At 39.2% G+C, this 15,065-nt stretch overlaps 1 pseudogene; it reads left to right on the forward strand.

Annotated features, from left to right (window-relative positions):
• LOC139451100 (uncharacterized protein KIAA1958-like) overlaps positions 1 to 12,393 on the forward strand; it is a 69,019-nt pseudogene extending 56,626 nt beyond the window's left edge.
• Positions 12,394 to 15,065: the final 2,672 nt, after the last annotated feature.

Below are 15,065 nucleotides of genomic sequence, written 5' to 3' on the forward strand. Positions count from 1 at the left end.
TTATCCATAAATAACCTAGTGCATGTATTGTTTCTTACACTGAACACAGTTTCGTTGCATAATTTGATAGGAAAGCACGTTGCTTGATTCCTCGATTCACATGTTTCTCGCCACATGCGACAAATGGTAATTGTTTATGTTGACTGGGAAGCCAGGATTATAGCCAAGCTACTAACACTGTATCACTTGCAAAGTCTCAATTGAAAATACAGCACAGAAAATATTCATTGTCGTCACAAGTATGTACATGCATTTGCTGCAGAGAATTACGTTGTGTGCATCATCTATATTTTGCAAACATTAAGACTGATCTATTTGACTAATTGTTTTCACAATCTTGCATTCTTCGTATCGTTTCACCAAACAATATATTCTCCTTCAGACAACTTGTCTTCCGGAACAGTTAATTATGTTGACGCATTCTCCTGCAAACATTTTCTACGATCTATTGTTGCTAATAGAGAAGAACAGGAAGGAGAGAAATCAAAGACAACAGACCCACCGAACTGCTTCATCGTTTCCCAATGATGCATTTTTGCCATCACTGGTTTGTCTGGTCCAATCACAATAATTTACAAAACCGCCGTGACAAACAGTCGGTGGAAAAGGTGCGAAACAACAGCGACTCACTAAATGAAAATCACAGCCGTATGCGTCTTTTGGATGTAATGTTGGGGGGAAAAGAGGAAACCCGCTGCCTCATCAAGAAACAACTGGCGTATGGAGCATTACAAACAGTGACAGACTGTTTGTTATGTGTGCAGATTCCCGTGATAACGTCTATGTGTAAACGCCCTATGTACAACTCAGGAGCCTGAAAAGAGATAGTCTGAAATTTGAAATGGCCTCCCCGGGGGTATGGAAAGTTTCATTCACATTGAAAAACTCAGATATATTTCGTAAGCATCTTGAAATGGCTTGTTGCCAAATCCAGTAAGTTCAAACATCTATTTTAACTTCGACCACAAATATGTTTTATTGCATTTCCACATCCGACTGATTAATAAAACTTTGTCATGTGTAACTGTTAGTCCAATCCTATACTTTAAATCAATCCAATCCAGTATTAAATAATTACCGAAATTAAAGCAAGTGAAGTCCTTGGTAAAGTAAACGACTGAATGTACATGTTGAACATACAAGCACTTCTTACACCAATATGTCACTTTGAGTGGTACCTCACTTATTTTGGATGTGGGAGGAGAGCCTGAAGTGAGGTGTTTGGTGAAGCCGACGAGCACGGGTATGATGCTGGCAAAGTCAATGAATATACTAAATTTGACGAGACAATGTTTAAATTTCAAGAACAATCTAGACCGTTTTTACAAACGGCCGCCAGACCGTGTGTCAGGGTTCATCTTGTATTATCACCGGGAAATGAACAATTGTCCATGGGTAGTACTATCTGTCCCATGCGAACTCAAATGTTATGCATTTCCTGAGGAAGCCAGAGTTTAGATATAATGTTTGCTTCCAAAATACTAAAATCTATATGATCAGATTATAACTTTCCCTTTGATGTATTATTATTGTGTTTCGTTTCAACAGTATTTTAGATGTATCAGGTTGTGACAGGTTCATATTTGAAGAAAGCCTAAAGTCCAATCAACATAACGCAGTTTCAGTTCTCCCTCAAAAGGTACATTGCAAGAAAGTTACCTTTAGTTGTAATAAAGATGTTTTATTTGGTAACATGATATAAAATCAATAGATAACAGAATGGCTTTTTAAAAAGAATAACATTTAACGCGGAAAAAGGCATCATTTAATAATTTGAAAAGATAGGACGTTTTGTTGGTGTTGTTGGGAGCTCATACATTAAGGTCCAATTATAAGTCCCTTTTTCGCAAGGATGTTCTAGAAAAACCGTTTGAGCAAACATATACAACTAACAAAATGTTTGGTCTCACCACAAACAAATGAGATCCGAAAATGTACAATCTTTGCACTAAAACATATCCTTAAGGTAAGTGATAAAACCTGTTTTACTTTACCGCTTTCTTTGTAACCTTAGACCAACCAGATGCTTGAGACGACTGCTCCTTGCTGAACGTACATGTAGGTTTCATCATGCATTAGACGATTTCTCGGACTGTATTCAAGTTAATGATGCTGATCTGATGCATGGTCGATGTCACCAACAATCACACTTTCGAAAATACACCAATTTGCCCCTCATTATGATCCTACCATTCTATAGGCTCCACATATTGCCCGGGACACGGGCGACCCAATCGTCTAAGGCGCCGGAAATTGCTGTGTATAGATGTGCACCCCACACCTCCCCTCGTGGAATGAAACTATAATTATTGGTTCGAATCCTGGGTTGAACGTGTCTAGGTGTGTGTCTGTTTCACTAAAATGGTAAACGTCTGTGCCCTGCACCACTTCTATATTTCCTCCAGCATCAACCTGATACACCGTGATATAACTAAAATACTGTCCAAAGGGGCGCTACGCTCAACTCACTCAATCAGTGACTTGGGTTTAACGCTGCGTTTAACAGCAGTCCAGTTATATCACAGCGTGGCAGCTTAATGTGGGAGGAAATCCTGAAGTGGTTCAGGTCTCTGAAGTTTATCACTTTAGAGAAACCGACGAGAATAGTATGGTGGTTTCAAACCTGGAAACATAATCGGGGTGAACGTCGATTCGAACCCACGATCATAGGTTTCTGGAATGGCGAATTGCGGCGCCTGATCATACGACTAGGCCGACCGTGATCCCTCGTGTATTAAATCGAACTCGCATTGTCAGTGTGATGACAGAATACACTGAACAATACAGGAATTATTAATACTTGCAATGTAAATCTTAACATTAAAAAAATCGATTAGGTATTTTTAACGTTAATTAAACTTGTGCCAATAATACTTTAATGTCATTGAAAACAAAAAAATGATATTTGAGATATAGTTTTAGTCAAGCCCAGGTGAACATTTAGCATCAAAATGAGACACAAATATTTCTTTTTCATTTTCACCAACTACATTCTCTTTGATGGACGGGGTCGTAATTGGATTTTAAAAATATTGATGCTTCTTCGGATTCCACTTGCGTTATTTATTTGAAAAATCGAAAATAACCGTCTCCAGTATTGGTCAGTGATTATTTCAAAGAATGGGCAAATCAATTTCAAATGTGTTGCGTAACATTCTCTCTTTAATCAAAACACACAGAGGCCAACTTCGGAGCTTCCACTTCGATTTTGGAAACTGCATCCGATTGTCAAACACTTTCATTCCACTGGAACCACACCGTCTACATCTTTACACTAATCGACTATTGGAGTGTACCTTTGCTCATCACTCCTATTTTCTCCGTCCAATCACGGTTCCAAATCGGCGCCGGCTTATGATTTACTACCCATTACCTGTGCTATACAGGATATAGTTACCCGGATCATTTCCGGCTTGTGGCATTATGTTGCAAGTCACCGACTGGTCACAGCTCGGGTCGCTCGAGCGTCTATAATTGAGTTATGTTGCTATATATCAAACATAATAACAAAATCATTCATCTTATTGGAATCTATATCAACGTTTATAAATACTAATAGGAGTTTTCCTTCACCCATCTCTTTCATTCGCATTGTAACGTCTTTCGTCACATCCGTGAAATAAAGAAACATGTGTGTGTTGTTTGTTTTTTATTTGATTGAGTAGGATCTGAGAGAATTTGCTGCTGCAGAGCCCCGCCCACACGTCTTCTGAAGCTAGTTAAGTCGTTATTATAATTACCAACTTTGTAAAGAATGAGGTATATACTTGCCCTTTTCTAGTGACTAGAATTACCAAATTCTAAAATGGGTTTGATCACATGTAATCAGCAAAGTCAGCGAGTCTGATCCATTGTATTCCACCCCTACTATGAGTTACTGGGGACCAATTATTATGAGGAATCCCCATGGGGTTCTGAAAAGCGTTTCTAAGTATGAGTGAGTGACTTATGTGTAACGTCGCTCTTAACAGTACTCCAGTGATACCACGTTGTGTCAGCTTAATGTGGGAGGAAAGCCCCAAGTGATGCAGGTCTCAGACGTTTACCACTTCGGTGAAACCAACGAGCACGGGTATTGCGCTGACAAACCTAGAAACATAATCGGGGCGAACCGGGATTCGAACACGCAATCATAGGTTTCTGGCGTGCCGTAGGGATGCAAATCTGCACAGTGAATCGCGGCGCCTGTGACGGCTGGGCCACCCGTGCCCCCTCGTTTCTAGACAAACAAATCGCATCGTGAACAAATCATTTATGTTGAAACTTTTCTGAAAGAATGTCTCCATATGAGCTTTAGGCGTTTATATAAATATCCTTCCAAACAACAGCACAGGAGCCATTCTGACTTATGTCTGTCATGATGCTTAGGATGTAGTCGGAATCGTACAATGGAATCTGCTTTTGGCAGTGATATCTTATGGTTATGCAAAGCATTTTGTGTTTTATTGTCTCCCCGGGCGTTGACCAACAACGCCCGGTAGGATGAATATAACACTACATTCAAAAATAACTTCGCAGTTTCACGAATGTTTACCGCCATTTATGCGTAACTATCGCGATATCATCGTGTCACTTAGAGGCAATAATTACCACAAAGTTTTTTCGCCTTTTCCGACATGCCTTCTCTCCATTTCCGCAATAACAGCTCAGAGGATCGCCACGTTTGAGATACCACCGCACTACCATAGTGCCATTTCCACATCGTTTTCGCAATAAAATCGCGAGGCCTTCGCGATATCATTTCACGACACAGGGGAAGTAACTTATGGAAGGAGTGTATATACAGCGAAATTCCTGTTGACCCAGAAGAGTGAGTGAGTGAGTGAGTTTGGTTTTACGCCGCTTTTAGCAATATTCCAGCAATATCACGGCGGGGGACACCAGAAATGGGCTTCACACATTGTACCCATGTCGGGATTCGAACCCGGGTCTTCGGCGTGACGAGCGAACGCTTTAACCACTAGGCTACCCGACCGCCCTGACCCAGAAGAGGCATTATGACTAAAATTGACCGTCTTAACGAATCATCGGTACGGAGTAATGGTTTACATTTGAGCACACCCTGCAAAGGATTATTGGTTTTTACAAACAGAGTGAACAGCCAATAAAGGGCGCAAAAGATGTCAGGTTTGTTTACTGTGTCACTTACTCGAGATAGTTCACCTTAAGCAGAAAGCAGCACTACTGACCCATTACCTCAGACCAACCCAGATCTTTCCAGTATGTGAGAGTGCCGATCAACAAGCTGTCAAAACGTGTTACAGTGTCAAATGAAAGGATATATTTTACTGAAGGTTGGCATGCTCGCATGAACAAAACTGGATATTCTCACCAGAAACAATCTTCAGTTGTATTGTCATTGTGAAGAATTGCTTCCAGTCGTTTGGCATTGGGCATCAAGGTGTCACTCGCACATGTGTTATTGTATTATGTATATTAATGTATTATAGACATTGCATCATCACCCTTACATTACAGAAAATTGAAATTGCGTTTAATGTACACATATGTCTTAACTGTATGTTTAAAATAATGAAACTTGTCATTAATCAAATCACCTCAGATCGTCACAGAATGTGAACCTGCCGCTCAACTAACTGCCGAAAACGTATTTCAGTGTCAAATGAAAAGTTTTATTTCACTTCCGATGTTGAAGGTTGGCATGCTCACCGGATTAATTTTGCCTTGTACATACGTTCCCATCAGCCATCTTCATGCCAGGGTCATGACTGACGAGGTTGTGATTTACTACTGATATGTCATGCTTCCGTCACAACAGTGTCTTTATTTCTATACCACTTAAAAACGTTAAGGTTCACCCTTTTATTTCATATCACTACAGTTAATCTGTCACGAAGAATTGGGTGATTCTTGCTTCTTCTTGAATAGTATATAATCATACGACCCAATTCATGAACAATTTGTGGACCCATTACAAATTGATAGATCTCTGACCTTCAAGTTTTTACCTTGCACTTAAACACATACATGGCAATACATGTTCTCATTTCTATGCATATAATGACGCGGCCAGGGGATCGAACCTCCGACCTTCCGCTCGAACAGTCAAAACCCCATCCGCTCACGTCTAACTTCTCACCAAAGACGAGACCAAAAAACGCTATCAAGACTACAGCTCAATGTTTTAAATTCAGCGGACGAAATAGTAACATTAAATATATCACAGTAACGCTGGAATAGTTGACACTGTGGGTAACAAGAAACATATTAATTACCGACATGTCTTTTACCGTGATGTTAAATGAATAAACAGAATTTAAATTATATTAACTATATTAATTATATTAAATCATCTATCTTTTCTCTTTTCAGTAGACTAGTTATCGTGGATACTTTCCCACGGGAATTCGTTTTAAAGGAAAAGAGGTTTGAAAAAGTAAATTGTGTTCTTCCCTAAAGCATTCGACACTGTAGAAACTGTTCTATACAGCAATGGATATTGAAACCGTCATGTCTTTCACAGATTGAGGTAAATCTATAAATTTCAAGCACACATACACGAATACACTGAAATGAGTCAAGTTTATCTCTATTTCTACGGGAAATCGGAAATGTAGAATTTGTTACGACCACAAAGGAGTGCCTCAAATTAAATATGAAGCAGGAAAGGAGTGGTCCCAATGAGAACGTCACATGGGTAACTCTTAAATGTGGCAACGAATTCTATCAATGTGTGTGTCAGTGTGGAATCGGTCATGGTATTTCCATGTATATAGTTAAACAAAACTGACTGATTAGAAATATGTTTTTGGTCAAGTAGCATCAATTATAACTGCTGATGCTTTGTTACAAATACAAGGACCTGCATGTGGTTGTGTATGCTGATTGAGTGCTGTTTTTCTCTTTCCGTATATGTGGGGACACGGGTGGCCCGGTCGTTCAAGGCGCCTGAATTCGCTTGCAGAGCTACGTCCCTTGGGCACGCCAGAAACCCGTGTGTTCGAATCCAGGGTCGCGCCAATTATGTTTCTTGGTTTATCAGCTCCATATCAGTGCTCGTAGATTTAACAAAGTGGAAACGTCTGAGACCTGCATCACTTCGGGCTTTATTCCAATGTTAAGCTGACACGCCGTGATATAACTGGAATACTGTTCAAAGCGACGTTAAACCCAACTTATTCACTCACTCACCCTTATATTATGAACAACATGTCGGTAATCAACGACTGTGTTCCTCAGTTAATTCAAAGAACCGCTTCTACTCGTTAAGGCTGAAATAGATCTACGACATTTGTGATAATAAAGACAGGGGCAACAACACCGCTTTACCTACCGTGCTGGTTTGTACGGAGCTGCACATTTACTTTTTCTGACTAATTAATCAAAGGTATCAAATAATGAATCTCTGGTAATTGCAAAAGAATATATCTGTAAGAAAACACTTCTTTCCACATCCTGATCTGTAGGCAGTTTCGAGTACCGAAAATTCTACTATTCTTCTTTCATCGACTTATTATCTGTAACACATTATTATAGTGGAGTGGACATGAGGATACCCTATAATGCTGGCTTCAGTTTCACTTGGTAGGATCGCTGAAATTGTGTTTCAACGTATCAGAGTTTGATAATTGCATTGTCCCCCTAGTCAGGCGGTATTATAATAACGATGTAATGTATTGTTTGGATACATAATATCAATATATATATGTACTGAAAGCAGAGTCCAGAGTCCAGATTCTAACTGTACCATAAGCATATCGTTATGAATCACTATCAAAATAGTGATGATACCAAGTGTTCGCGAAAAGGTTTCAATAGTCGAAAGCAATTTTAATATTCAACTAATCAACATGGAAACATTTTGTACAAGTTGAACTAGAGCATTGCATTGGACATCATTTTGGTCACTGATGCGACAGGCTTGGAAATGTCCTCCACATGTCTAGTACCATGAATGTTGTCGAAAGCTTTACTGAATGCAATTGTCAGATAATGTGTTATGTCCAAATATTCCATGTATTGGTAATAATAGAGAATAGTTGACAGTCATAAAAACTTGGACAACTTGTATTTGTCTTTGCCAACTTTAAAACTTGCCAACTCCTTGTAATTCCTTTATACTTTATATCAGGTTGACGGATATCGGTTCTGTATATCCACGTATTTGCAGTTGAATCCCATTAACGACTCTAATTGGGAAAACCTGTCTGAAATGCAGTTGCAGTTTGCCTGAAAGCTAACATCCATGTTTGTGATCTATACACAAACACAAGAAACCCTTTTCTGTCAATACATGTTCCCGTCGGTACTCACTATTAACTTTCTCTTGCTTATTAAAATTTTACGCTGCTCCTAATCAAACATAATACGAACTATCGATCAAATCTATTATCAAATATTGTGAACTGATCTCTATAAACATGTACACATTTAACAGTAATCACGTTTCTCATGCACATCGTTTGTGTGTTCATTTATTTTCTAGAAATAACTGTCAGTCTAATATTTCTTATTTATTCAGAGATCTAGGGAATATGATAGTCAATTTTAAGGCCTACTTCACGTCTTCCTTCGAGCCATTATAAATCGTTGTGTGCCTTATTTGTTGCTTGAAACTTCTAAATATTATCTGCACCATCAATGCGGTAGTTTGGTAATGAAGCTTACACATCCCCTCCAAAACATGGTTCGCCTCCAACATTGATACAAAGTGTGAAACAAATTCTTAGTGTATTCACATTAATGACATTATATACTTCATTATCTGCACCAGATGCAGGTTTTACTGGTTGTAAAGTTTTCTTTACCGGGACATTAAAACTGCATCCCCCATTCCCCCATTCCCACCCCCACCCCAAACCTTGTTGCAAAACGAATACATTCATTTCTAAAACGTATGTCTTATCTTGAAGCAGCACACAGCAGACGTACTTCAGAATTAAGATATCGTTTTCATTTGTTTCAATAGAATCATATTCAGTAAATGCACCATCGTGTCGCTGGATTTTCTTTTTCATCGATCACTTGATGGTCTGGTCCATTCATATGACTTTCACATCTTACACATTTTGCCCAAATGGAATCTGATTCGGCGGACAATCTAGTAGGCTGGTTACTCTCTTGCATTGACAATTTATATTTTCAATACAAATGGTCAGCCACCGTCAGTTCATCTTCAAATTACATACTTTTATTATTATGCCCTTATTTTTTATTCGTACAATCAATACGTGTAGGATATGGTCCGAAAAGGCACGATTATTTTTGCACGTGGGGCGAGTTCGAGGCCGTCAGGCCGAGAACTTGCTTCACGTGCAAAAATAATCGTGACTTTGAGGACCATATCCAACTTAAAACAGAGTCCCATTCAAAATACATGTTAAACTAATGTCCACCCAATATGCACGTGCATATATATTGGAGGGTCGTTCTTGTTTATGCCGAATCGATAGGAACTGCGCGCATGAACGCGCTAAAGTTCGAGCAAAACTATTGGAGCCCTCGTCTTATAAGAGCGCGGAAAAGCACGTGCGATTTCTCAATTCGCTTTCAGTCTTTGTACGTGATTAACATGGGAGATTCTGATTCCGATTCCGATTCCGATATTCATTTCATTACACAAAATCGTTTTACGAGCTCGTACCAGGCAGAATTTAACTCAGATTTTGAAAGACTTATTAATACTGATATTGAAACATTTGACGTGGCTGTACCAGATTTTGATGTTGGTAAAAGTGATATCTTGGAATCAGATGAGTTCTCTGGAAATGATACAGATTTGGTGGAACTCTCTCAACAAGTAGAAGCAAGAATTCCCCAGGCCATACCAATTCCCATTACTACTCATGCCATTGATGACGCAGACAGTATTTCCGGAAATAACGCAGGTCCTATTCCTAACTGTTTTAGCAATCCTGTGTCAGAGCAGGATCTTCAAAGTCTTTGTAATTCGGCTTTTTCTCAGAACACAGAAAACAAGAGTAGGTGGGCCCTCAACGTCTTCCAAGCATGGGTCAAGGAAAGACAATCACGTGGGTTACGTGATAACGTCTTGTTAAACCCCGACATTATTGCCCTTTCGCATCGAGAAACAGATCTTAATAAAACTCTCATGCGTTTCTTGGTAGAAGTACGAAACCAAAAAGGTGAAGAATATCGGGGAAATACGTTATATGAACTGATTGCGTCATTGCAATACTATCTCCGAAGACATGATGTCGAGATTAACGTTTACGAGTCTCCTTGAATCAAGGGAATGAGAAACGTCTTGGATGCTCGCATGAAGTCATTAGCTAAGCAGGGTATTGGCATTGAGAAAAGACAGGCAAATGTTGTTTCAGTTGATCAAGAGGATATATTGTGGGAGAAGGGTATGCTCGGCGAGGATACGCCTCAAAAGTTGCTAGACACTTTGGTCTATCTCATTGGCTTAAACTGTGCACTTCGAGGTGGAGACGAACACAGGAATCTACGTGTGGGCCCCAATTCTCAATTTCAAATAACAGAAGATTCAAGTGGCGTCACCTATTTGAAATATACTGAGGACATTTCTAAGACAAACAAAGGCGGCTTAAAAAGTCGAAAATGTTCAAGGAAGACCATTCGAGTGTCAGAGAACGTTGAACTACCACAGCGATGTCCAGTTCGACTATACCGCAAATACATGTCTCTGAGGTAAGATGTTAGGCATAGAATTGAATTTAAAACAGTTTGTTGCAGTCAAATTGTTTTTTATGTGATTTGCAATTGATCTGCATGTGAAAAAATATCAATTTTTTCTCTTAAATAACAGCAACAATCGCGCTTAAAGTACTTATGAATCTTTGCTTAATTTATGTGGTGTGAATCCCGATTTCAAATTCTTATAATTTTTGACTGCAATGTATATTTCAGACCCAACAATGGTAAATGCAACGCATTTTACCTGCGACCACTGCACTACGTCAAGGAGGGTGTCTGGTATGCCGATATTCCCGTCGGGAAGCACCCGTTACGTGCAACAGTTTCCAAACTCTTCAAGCAAGCTGGTATTGAAGGATATTTCACTAATCATTCTCTTCGAGCAACGGCAGCTACTAGACTGTACGATTCCGGCCTGGACGAGCAATTGATAGCCGAACGCACTGGACACAGATCTCTGGCTATCCGTAGCTACAAGGTATTTGTATTCACTGGTGTTTCTAGATGTGTCGTATAGATCTCAAGTCCTGTCGGAAATCCTAAAAATTGAATTTTCGCCTTTACTCTCAATATCATATTTTTAAAGTTTTACTGAAATACCTAATCTAAATCATAAATGCTCTGTCTGCCTAGGGTTTTAATATTTTTATGTTTCTAATGAGCAGTTTCTAATTGTAAATTTACAGGAGGAAGATTTAACCAAAATATTCTACTTTTGCTGGAGCGTTGTATATCTTAAAAAATGGGGGAAAATAAAGAAATTAAGGAAATCTGAAACAGACTATAAATTGATGCAAATGTAGTTTTGTAGCACATATTTTTACTGTTTAAAATAATGCTTCATTATTGGTTGCTAATATCAATGTTGCGATAAATGGGTGAGTTAAATTTCTTATTTTTTTTCATCGCCTCACCTATTATTTAAAACCTACTCCCATAATGCATATATCATTAGATGTACATAGCCAAACCAGGGTTTATGCCATAACGTTTAAAGTACTTTCTCTCATCCTAACATAAAGATAACTTTAATAAAGATTTGACATTTTTCTCCCGGGAAGCAGTCGTTTCATTTTTAAATGATAACTTTATGATTCCTAACTTCAGTCCCATTCTCATAAAACCGCTCGGTTTGATAATATTTGCCTTTATATTTTATGGAGACTCCCCAATACATTGACTGTCATCTAGGTCAGCTTTGTACCTGTTAGGTGACCGGTCACTGACGTCATGGTCCCCCCGTGATTATAGTCTATTTCACACATTTAGGTGCACAAATGAATGAGTATCCAACGTTTAGCTGTAAACATGCATTTCTAACATTGTGACATTAAACTAGATGATAACCGATGTTATTTAATGTGATATTTCTTACAATCTTTACTGTATGAAGAAAGTACGATTTATCATTTGACATCGTCCAATATGCATTCTAAACTCACACAACACTTTTTGTTACAGAGAACATCTGCACAGATGGAGGGCCGAGTAGACGGAGTTATTCAGAGAAAATCGAGAGCCTCTGCAACTGTGACATCTGCCGCCTCTGGTCCCGCTATCGCACCTTCGAAAACGTTGGTATCTACCGCCTCTGCTGATGCTAAATCGGCTGAGACAATTTTGACACCTACAGCGGTTCTGGATGAAACGTCAACAGTCGCAGTAACAGAAACAACTACAGCCGAGAGTGCAGCAAAAAACTCCATGAAACTCGTATTACCAGATGGGGCAACTTTGTCGTCGTCTTTCTGAAATAAATTTAATTTCTAATGTGTCTCCGTTTCATTTACCTCAGAGGACAGAAATCATGGTAGTTTTATAGTGTTAACACAAATACAGGACGGTTCGTGTATTTGGGATTTAGCGCCTTTATTACAAACAGAATTTCAGTTATATCACGGCGGCATGTTCATTGCAGAAGAAAAGCCTGCCAAACTATTGTGGTTATGCGTTGCAGTGAAACGTGCGAACGTCGACTGGCACATGCAAACCAATGGTGAGCGTAGTTCCTTAACTCATTGGGAGGGTGCGTTTCTACGTTTTGTCTATCAAAGTTCACAAACACGGTTCGACTGACATGATCGGCTAATGGAGTTTAAACTATTGGAGGGTGCACATTAGTTGATAACTATTGGAGGGTGAACATTAGTTGTTAACTATTGGAGGGTTTATCTGCAATACACCGACTACTGGAGGATTACAGCATGAATGCGCACGACCCAATTCACACGAACATTCATGTGACTTTGTTTTAAATATTGATCTACATCTCAACATGATAACACAGTTATTACATGCATATATAGACTGTGCTGAAGTAACAATCAAGTATCGTATCCCCAAATCCATGTAATTATAAAGGGTTATAGTGGATAGTTAACGAGACACTGATACTTTCCCCTGTGAAAATTTGCTTGCAAGGGATACAGTTCTGAAAGATAAATTGGTCAAATATGGACAATTATGAATCCGATGTATTAATTGTTGTTTGTTTTCAATTCAACATGTATGAGAAAGACAATATTTATGGGTTGTGAAATACATAATGTTCCTTCGCTAATATCAGAAACTGTCTCCGCCAAATAATCTCACTTATCGATCTTCTCTTTCTATGGTAGTTTCTAGAATTTGTGAGACAGAATGACAACCCTCTGCTTCTTTACATCATTTGAGTTACATTCGAACGGGTTTTTTCCAGCCTTTCCAAGATTAAAACAATCTGAAGAAATGAGTCTTCAGGGCCAGAAAAAACTACGTTTGCGTTAAACTTTCAATTCAGTTTAGAAGACAAATCCATCTTTAAGTCCTTAATGTCTTTAGTGATTGTTGTCAGCGGTGATGAATGTAAGGCTTCTGTTATTTCAGAGAATGTGTCTTTATTTCACGGAACGGATGTTTGTCCTCATCTGTGGTTTGTTTGAGTTTGTCGAGTAAAGTACATAAGACGCAGGCCAGTGAGGATTGCAATAACAATTATGAACGAGAGTAATGTATTTCAACAGATATAAAAGGAACTTCCTTAAAACATACCTTGATGTCCCATTCGGGTAGGTTTAAAGATGTTTGTATGCTGTCCATACAATAGATACACTTACATTGTAGTGGAATACATAATTTGGAAAACATATTTACTCGTAAATGCATTAGAGCAATCCAAATATTATTACTTTTTTTATATCAAATCAAGCAATGTCATTTAATGGTGATTTGGGGCATGTGAGCAAAATGTAAACGTGTCCTAACGCGGATGACATTAACCTTGCATGATTACTTTCCTCGTCTGTAAACCAAAATAGGAACTTTAATTAACAACCTGATTTGAGTTTTGATATTCGTCGATATTTAATACGCCAATGTCAAAGAGGCAAACGGCAGGATGAGAATTGATGGACATATATGCATCTGATGAATTTAGTAATACCTTTGCTCGTACAATTTATCAGGGGGCACGTGTGGCCTGGTCGTCTATGGGGCCGCGATTCGATGTGCAGAGTTGTGTCCCTTGGGCCTGCCAGGAACCTATGATTGTTCGCCCCCATTCGCCCTGATTATGTTTCTAGGTTTGTCAGCGCAATACCCGTGCTCGTGGGTTTCACCGAAGCGGTAACCGTCTGAGACCTGCATCACTTCAGGCTTTCCTCCCACATTAAGCTGACACGCAGCTATATAACTGGAATACTGTTAAAAGCGGCGTTAAACCAAACTCACTCACAATTTATCATGATTGAACGTGCATATCGTGTTTTCAAAAGGCTACATTTCACAACTTTTGAGGTACAATTGGACATACGTTTTTTACGAAAATTCTTACCAGTGTCATACGTCTCTTGCTCGAAAGTTGTTTGATCAAGGTTACATAATTCAAGGCCTCAGCAAAGCTTTAAAATGTTTTATGGTATGAGATGTGGAAAACATTTCCAAATTTGACGCATCACTGGCAAACATTGTGTCCGATGCAATTGCCAAGCCTAACCTAACCATGCGTTCTCGTGTTTTTGCAGGTAAAAAGTTAAATTGCTGTTGCAGGTGTTCCTGGCACAGTCAGGCTGGTGGGGCTCATCATCAGATCAGAGCCCTTGCCCCCTTACATCGCAGCCCAGACATTGAATGGGACTTCTCTGACTAGTCAAACCCACCGAGAACTTTTCTGAGAATGTGAAGACCCCCCAACACTGCAGCCATCTGCATTACCCTGTATTCCTGGAAGCAAACCCGGGTACTCTCCCAATGTCAGTTAACAGATTGAGAGGTACTAAACCTCGGGCACCGAGAACAATGGGGAGTCGGACAACTTGGTACATGGGATGCAAGCTTGACATTTCGAAAGCGAGGTCCGCATATTTACCATGTTTCTCCTGAATCTTGCCAATCACATTAGTGTCAAGAGGGACAGAAAACTCAACAATATAAATGATTAAATTGGA

The sequence above is a fragment of the Haliotis cracherodii genome, unplaced genomic scaffold (genome assembly GCF_022045235.1).
Source record: "Haliotis cracherodii isolate W230 unplaced genomic scaffold, xgHalCrac1.p SCAF_8, whole genome shotgun sequence".
Classification (NCBI taxonomy): Eukaryota; Metazoa; Mollusca; class Gastropoda; order Lepetellida; family Haliotidae; genus Haliotis; species Haliotis cracherodii.